The following is an 8786-nucleotide window of genomic DNA, read 5'->3' on the forward strand; positions in this document are numbered from 1 at the left end:
GTTGTCTGGCTTTGGACACTGTAATGCCTTTTTGCATTTTCAGACTGGCTCTGGCTGCAGTTACAAAGCCCACCATGTGAAGTGCACACTTTTTTAAGGAATAGGAATGTCAGGATGCATTTTTGTTGTAGCAAGAAGCACGCTATAAAAGATGTCTCCTGTAAACAGTCAGAATTTCCAGCCATAGGTAAGCCCCTTAGTTTCAATAAAAATCAGTGTTGCTGCAGTAATGCAGTAATGACAATCTGAGTTGCCATTTTCACAAATCATCTGGTTTAATGAACAAAGCAAACCAACTTTGACCACTTTGTTCTCAAATTCTGTCTAAGTATGCTGTTTCTGCAGACCATCTCAGGAAATTTTGGACGGTTTCCTACTTCCTGCCTTACTCGCTGTGGGAAGCAGCATTTTTATTCTTATTTATTTATGAAATAAGCAGAGGGGAAAATTTGAAATTGATGTAGCATTTTCTTTTCCTGTTTGTAGATTGAAGCTTTCATAGATTTGTTTTGAGTTGGAGAGTATTAAACATTTTCCGTTTTGAGGAGTGATCACTAGCAAAGGTGTTGTCAAGGTAATTGTGTTTTAAATTTACTGACCAGCTGTGATTTATCAGATTAGTCCTTTGACTGGAGGAGTGTGAATTATCTTTTCCCATGTATAGCTACTTGGGAACTGAATGTATAGTTATCAACATGAGTTCAAAATCCTCTTGACTGGAGAATAAGCACCAACAAAAAATGAATAAAAGCTTGTGAAAACAAGAATATTAAGAGTGAAAACATTATCAAAGAGAGTGTTTTTAAATATTGAAGTAAATAATCCCAGATAATTTGGAGTGGAAATATCACTTTGTTTATAGAGAGCACAATGCCTCCCACAAAAACAGGAGCAGGATGGTATTGTTAGTCAAAAGCCTATTGGTGGCCTAAGGACCTCAAAGGAAAAGGGTAATACTGTGCCGTGTTCCAATATGGGTTTGCAAAAAGCACAGAAACTGAAGGATGCAAGGGCCATTTCCTTTCTCACTCCTTGCAGACCCTCATCTTAATGCAAGAAGTGGAAGAGATCTCTAATAATACACTTGATCCATAAATGTATTCTGGTCATACCTGAAGGGCAGCATATACCCTCTTAAAGTACCCAGACTTGCCTGGCACTGTCTCCTTCCACAGGACACAGAGACTCAGTGTGATCCCTTGGGTAAGTGATGCAAATATGGCATTAGTTTTACTAAATGGGGAAAAGTGGAACTCTATTGAACCCAAGACTGGTAGTTCATCTTGACTGCAAAGTCATATAAATAAGTCAACCAGGCTCTGGTCTACCAGCTGTCGTACAGAATGCATACTCTGAAGTTCTTCAGTGCATTGGCTGAAGATTGGAGTTCATCACTTCCCATGGGAAACCTAATTAGAGCAGTAGCCATGAGGGGCTTGTAAAAGGATGAGAAGAGGGGAAGCTGCAAAATGAAGTGTGGGTTAAAAGACAAAACTCACCTTCTGGATATTATTCTCGTGACCTGTGAGAGAAGGAGAGAACTTGGACACCTATAAATTAGGATCCATTTTAAACACCCTTTTCTGCCCTCAGAAGTTATCCAGAGTGATTCACAGACTGAGATGACTACTAGAAATGAGATTCTGATGAAAGAATACCCTCATTTATCTGTTAAACTCTAGGATTGCTGCACTAGAACTACTTGGGAAATTGCTTCATACTGTTAATTTAATGAAAGAAGCTTCCTTTGTTTCTTACCACTTGCATGTCTAGATCAATATTTAGCTTCTAATTCAATGTAGTTTGTTTGAGAGTAAAATACTCTGGTGTTTCTTCCATTTTCATTTTCATTTTACAGTGTCCTCAGTATTCCTATCTGTTAAGACAAATTAGACCAATTAGTCCTTCAGTGGCCTTGTATATACCTGTTTGCACCTTTTGGCTTGCAGAACTGACAGTGACAGTTGCAATATTTTATTCACGCTTGAGCACTACTAGTGATTCTGATCTTTTCTTACCAGAAACTCTAGAACACCACTGTATTACATCTCCTTGGCATTTTCAAAGTGCTCGTTTTTTCCCAGCAAGTCATCTCAAAGAAATCTCCTATAACCTCTCTCTTGTTATTTCTTTCCTTAATGGTATGCACTGCAGTCTTCATTCTCCATTATCTAGCATTTATAAATTTTTTCAGCACATCTTGTATAAACTGAGATGATGTTTATTTTCACTGGTCATGCTGATGTTATAATTCAAGCCACTACACTAGGAATTATACCTGGATTTTGAAGGGTGCTCTGTGAGGTGGACCTGGAAAACATATCGTTTCATCAGTCTATAGGGGGACATCTTCAAGAGGACAAACTCTACTCTGTACTGATTACCACAGTTTCTTAATACAAGAAATTAATCCTGAATGAAAACAAGCATTAGTACTCTTGTGGAAGAATGAGGTGATAAGATCAGTATATGAGTCTCACATGGGAAATATTTTGAGAGGGAGCATCGGATTATTGGCAGTAAATGTGAAATGTAGCTATGAACTTGAAGATCTCTAGTATCTCAGAAGGGGGGAGGGGGTTGTGCTTGAGAATATGCAGACAAGTCCAGGAAGAATAATTCTTGGAACTTAAATGAAATCATGGAACACAGAGATTTCTCTGCTCTTTGAATAGAGGTGCCAACTCATTTGAATGCATATGCTTCCATCCATTTTTTTATTACTTATTTACATGCATAGGCACAGACTGTGCATCTGTGTTTAAAAATTCACACAAGAGCCATGTATGACTCTGAGCTTGCTTTTGTTAATACATATATATCAGGCCAGCCAGACAAATAGCAATAATATTTCTCCTGCCTGCTCATTCTTGGATGCCTCATTTACATATTTATGCAACTCTTATTTTCTTTTTAAAATAAACCCCTATGAAATTATCTGCCTGGGCTTTCCCAAGGACACAAATCACCAAGCTCCTGCATTTTTTATTAACTCTATCCACATCATTTTTGCAGTTCTGGACTTCCCTGAATGTGAGGCTATGCCATCATTCATTTCCCTTCAGCAAAGGCACAACATCTACAGGATGAACTCTAAAGAATGGTCAGCATTTCTGTCAACAACACCCATAACAAAATAGGAATTGATTGAATATCAGCTTTTTTATATTTTTATTTTTATATTTTCATGGAGCTGATTTACTGAACTATAATACTAAGTTACCTAATAGGAATAAAATCAGATGAGTATTGCATTGTTTTTATTGTGTATTAATTTTCTTTAAAACAACAAGCAAATCCAATACTGCTAGGAGAAAAAGAAAAGAAATGGAATTAATCAAAACAGGCTTTTACTTAAAACCTAAGTACCTTAACAGGATTCATTACACAGTCACATAGCTGTGGAGTTGTGACCTGTGTGCTCTTTCTATCTGCTTTGTACTCAGTTATACTGTGCTTTATATAGACAGAAAGACCTACAAGGAAAGAGTTAGATCCTGGATTGTGGGACAGCCTTTGTGCTGTGCCTCCAACAGCAAAACACATGCTTGTACCAACATCAGATTATATCAAGAGGTGTAAATCCAGCTCAGCTATCAAAGGAAGGATGAACTCAAAATAGAAGATAAATTAGTGGCCAGGCATAAATCTTCCCACTTCAGCACTAGTGCTGGGTATAAATTTTCTGATGGAAAAAAAAGCTTTTCTGGGAAATACCAGCATTTGAGCCTGCAGTACTTAACCTGAAACATCTTGGGGATTGCATAGTTTTCAAAGTATAAACAGATGATAGTTGCTCCATGACCAGGAAACCAAGGATGGGATTTACTCCTGCCTTTATAGCCCTAGGAGGATTATAGTGAAAGACAGAACCAGACTAACTATGAGTGAAAGGATCTCATGCTGCACAGTGAAGAGACAAGGAGCAGAAGTGAGCAGGAATAACAGGGGTAATTCTAATTCCATGTAAGGATATATTTTTTTTCCTTCCCAGTGAGGGTGTTTCCCAGGAAGACAATCATATCTCCAGCCATGGATGTTTCAAGGACCTGATCTAACTTTGAAGTTAGCCCTTCTCTGAGTAGGGCTTTGAAGCTCTAGATGAGCCTAAATCGTTCTGTAACTCCTCAACTTCAGATGGATTTCAGACAGAAATATTAGAAATACTGATATTTCCACTTGATTTACTCAACCATGACCTCTTTTATAGTCAGTAGAGAGAAGCTGGGTGCCACTCATATGCACCCTAAGCTATTCTGGTCTGATAAGTTGCACCTAGAAGAGCCCATTTCTTTCCATTGGCTACAAAAGTCATTAAAGCCACTTGTCTCAGGTGTGGGCACCTACACAGCAGACAACTGAATCTAGATAAGAGGAACAGCACCCATTTTACTTCCTTAGGTGTTTTGACAATGAGGACCCAGAACCTGCAGGCTGCTTGGCCTCAGAGGAACTTAGTGGGAAGTGGTAACCATGAAAGTCTTCAGCAGATGCTCAGTGAAACTCATATTCTCACTTATATATTCTGAATATTAATTTCTTACATCATAATAGATCCTGAAGGGTTCTGCAAAGGCCCCTTGATTGAATAAATTCAACTAAAACTGAAGTTTTAGCAATTTGAGTGAACTGGTGCATCCTCCGAAGTGTTTCCCGTTTGGTTTCGTCTCATTCAAACAAAAAGAAATTAGAACAGAGTTCTCATGGAATTCTATTTTTTAGGAAACTTGCAGTGCTCAAATGAGTGTCAAACACTGAAAACAGGTTCTTGAAGCAGTTGTATTCATGTTTGAGTAAGATGATTGCTATGTTAGTCCTACCACCAGGTCTGCAAGAAAGGGAAACAGGGAATAAGAAACATTTGCATTGCAGTCAGTTTTTGACTGTAACTGAAAACATAATAGATAACATAGAAGAATTGCTCTCGTTTGTGCATAGTTGGAAAAGGTCATTATATGTAGAGAAGTATTTTCCGTGTAGTGAAAAGAAGGGTAAAGTGTAAGTCCTTTTACCTGCTGAATGTGTGACCTACATCTGTTACCTCTGAAATGCCATCTAGAGGGGCTTTCTTACTGATCTGGTTGTGAAGCATAAGGATATTTTCAGCAGCCAAGGGACACTCTGCCAAGACGGGTCAGAGTCCTTTTACTGCTTTTACTTTGAACTCTGGTTTGACTTCGACAAATGGAGACTCAGCATTCACCGAGACCATGAGAGTAACAGGCATTTCTTGTCAGCACCTAGGAGCAAAGCCATCAAGATCCCTTTTATTTTTTTTTAGGAGGTACTGGTATGTCTCCCACAACTATACAAACAGTTTTAATTAAGATGTGATGTTTACTACCATCTTTCTGAGCCAGAACAGATGTTGCTCTGCAGTGAAATGTTCCTGCAAGATGACTGGAGAATTCAGTGACATATGGAAATTAATGGGATTTTTGTGGTCAAATTTATCTCAGTATCGCTTGCCACAGGGAGGTCTTGATTTGTGAAAGCAGCCTTTGGGGCTCTTCCACCTCATCAGTCCAGTAGTATTACTAAAAGTAATCATAAAACCACTTCTCTCAAGGTGCTTAAAACATTAGTGACTATAAATAACGTGTCTGAGTGGCAAAAAAACATATTTATGTCAATACGTGAACTCTCTTTCTCCTAGGCAAAGAGAAGTTAACTTGCCTGAAGTGCTGGAACAAGCTGTTAAGAGCAGTAGTTCAACTGCTGTTTGAGTGTAGGTAGATGCCAAACTACATTTTCCACCGGTGCATGATCTGAGACCTCCATGAGAGGCTAGGGTACCACGCTGTGCTGGGTTCTATATCCTTTGCTCCCTGCATGGTTCGCCTGTATGAAAAAGCATATATCTTAGCTCAATCTGGCAACCTCTGTGTTGGTAGGACCAGAGCCAGCTGTGATTTAAAAGTTGGGGATTGCATCTGCACAGTTCTGAGACCCCAGCTTCCCCATCCCACCTGCTAGCAGGACTCCTTGGGCACACCTGCCTCAGCTACGTGGGCTGGGGTCTCCCAGAACACAGGTAGGATTGTCACACGTGTACAACATACCGTGCAACCCTGTCCCAGGAAAACTGCCAAAATCAGGGAGAATTTGGCCTCTTCTCTGTGTGGACTCAGCACTGAAGGAGAAAACATTCTATGTTATTAATAAGAACAGAGCATGGTCTGGTGATTCTGAAGCAGACAAATGTTAAATGTGTAAAACTAAAGGAGCACTTGTTTTGAAGACAGATTAGCTGCAGAAAAGGAACTGGCTTTGCTTTCCAGATCCTCCTACAAGTCCCCAGAATAGCTGATGTGGTTTGCAGTTATATGACCCTATTTCTGAGCATGTTTTCCTCTCTTTTGTGCTGGCAAAACCAAAGTCCTTCTCTGCAACAAGAAAAACAAGAGGGCCCCTACATTTCATGTGGTTAAAATCGAAAGGGGAGTATACACAGGTAGGAATGTTTTCACAGCCGCATGTATCTCTGTTGCAGGATAAAGAGGAGCTTTGTAAATAGCCTGGTGTTCCTGTATTGACATTTCCTCTGCGGGCAGCACTCGGGCTTTGTGCGGGTGCCTGGCACTTGCACACAGCTCTGCTCTGTTATGGAAAGCCAGGCATGCGTGAGCTGATTGCTAGAGACAAGCGAGGAAAAGAGAGACCTCGGTGAAGACGAGTCAGTTGGGGACAGGGAACACTGTGTCTTTTAGCAGTGGTGTTAAGAGGGAGAGGGAAGATAGAGTGATGTTTGCATGGTATCCCCAGGGTCCCCCCTACTCCCTAAACAGGCTGCCGGCAAAATACAGATCTGCTGAAACATGGCAAAACCACGCAGCAGCAAAATGAAAGCCTTGGGATGAAATATAACTCTCTCCTATGCAATTGTGGGATACAAGTCCTGAGAAGAGTGGTGGGGGGGGGAGGGAGGGCAGAACAACATCACGCTGCTGCTGCTATGGAAACAAAATCCTCCCCATCACAGGGAGGAGATGTGCCAAAATCCTGGGCAGCCCGGCTGCTGCTCACATCACAAGCCAGATCCCCCCGCTCCCCGCCTTTCTGTGCTCTCCTAAGACTAAACGGTTTCTAAGCCTTGCATACAGAAGTGAAGGTTTATGAAACTGCAGCTGGGTTCAGCCAACATTTCTGGCAAAATATATCAAGGTCTTTCTCCGAGAAATGTCATAGACTTTCTAGTCATCTTTTGTCATTACAGGAATGTATAGAATTTTGTGCTCCCCTCTGAATCAGATGGATGAAAAAAAAAGGGGGGGGGGGATTTAGAGAGATCACCCGTGTTTCATACCTCCCTCTGGTGTGAGGGGAGGTATTTTCCACTGCTGAGGTTATATGAGATATAGTGGCTGAAGAATTAATTTTGGAGTGGGGCTCCTGGGTACAAGAAATCTTGCAGAGGGAAACATGGAAACATGCTTCCTATCTGTGTTATTCCTGCTGTGCCCGTGCCTGAGGAAATGAAAGCAGTGTTTACTGGCAGGGATGAGGGGGAGTGAGAAAGGAGGGAGAGAAAGGAAAAGAGAAAAGGGTGATAAGGGCTGAGCAGGCCTCTCATTAACGTCTCTTGGTCCATGACTGTGCCAAGCTGTGGGGTGTGAAAAGCCATCACTCTCCAAGCCCTGGATGTAGCAATTTTCTTCTTCTTTTTTTTAAAAAAAAAACAACAGCTGTACTCATTATAGTGTGTGTTCATGACAGTTTTGTATTCATCAGTTTTCTTATACCAAAGGTGTGTTGCTCAGTGAGTTGCTGGGGACAGGAGAAGCTGGTAGCCATATATTTACTACACCATCCATATACAAACCCTGAGTTTCAGAGAAACCTCTCAATAAGGCTAATCTGCAGGTATAGCTGAAGTAGAGGCTGTGACATGAAATGATCATGGCAGAGCTTGAGACCCCTGCTTGGAGGCAATCCTGGTACCTGTAGGGGTGAGGATTGGAGTATGTGCTGAATTCCTCTGGAGGTAAAAATACATTCCCTATACTAAGAGCCAAAAAGCCAGGTGCTGTGCCGCTGGCATGGGGTGTTACTGGAAACTGAGAAAACCTATCAGGAAGGTATGTCTACCCTCTTCTTTTATTATTCCCTTTGTATCCATAATTAGCTGCTGTTGGAAAGCCTGTGTGTAACAGACTTGCTATAGCTGATACTGTTCTAGCAGCTATTCCCTCTGCAAGGAATAGTCCCACTGAACTAAACAGCACCAGTAATGGGCATGTTATTATGAATTAACACCAGGCATTTGCAGGATTTGGACTTCATTGTCGTTTACAGGGCTTCTGCATTGCTGTTCTTTGAATACTGATGGAGGTGATAACCCATTTATGCTGTTGTGAATGCCATTATCAACACTGCTTGCTGCTACCAAAAATTTCTGGGGGCACACTGGCAATCTTGTGGTATATGTGACAAAACTACAGGGTACTTTAACCATGACTAAAAGAAAAAAAGCATCAGAAGACAGAGAGACCTAGCTAAGTCCCAAGAGAGGGCCTGGAGCTGGAAGGAATTTCGCTGCTCCACTGATCAGCATCTTCTGTGAAGAAGGGAGCAGGAAGAATGTGAAGCATTTGTCATATCTGCCTCATTCTGTGACAAGAGATTCACCCTCTATTTTGAGCCCTCTTTGGTTTCAGTAAAACTCCTGCATGCCTCACTTCAATGATTTTCAGTGAAAGGTCAGGAGAGGGTGGAGCCACTAATTCAGTAACCGTACGGTACCCGCTTTTTGATTATTGGGGGTTTATCCTGTATTAAAAAATATT

Source organism: Phaenicophaeus curvirostris, chromosome 1 (assembly GCF_032191515.1).
Source record: "Phaenicophaeus curvirostris isolate KB17595 chromosome 1, BPBGC_Pcur_1.0, whole genome shotgun sequence".
Taxonomy (NCBI): domain Eukaryota; kingdom Metazoa; phylum Chordata; class Aves; order Cuculiformes; family Cuculidae; genus Phaenicophaeus; species Phaenicophaeus curvirostris.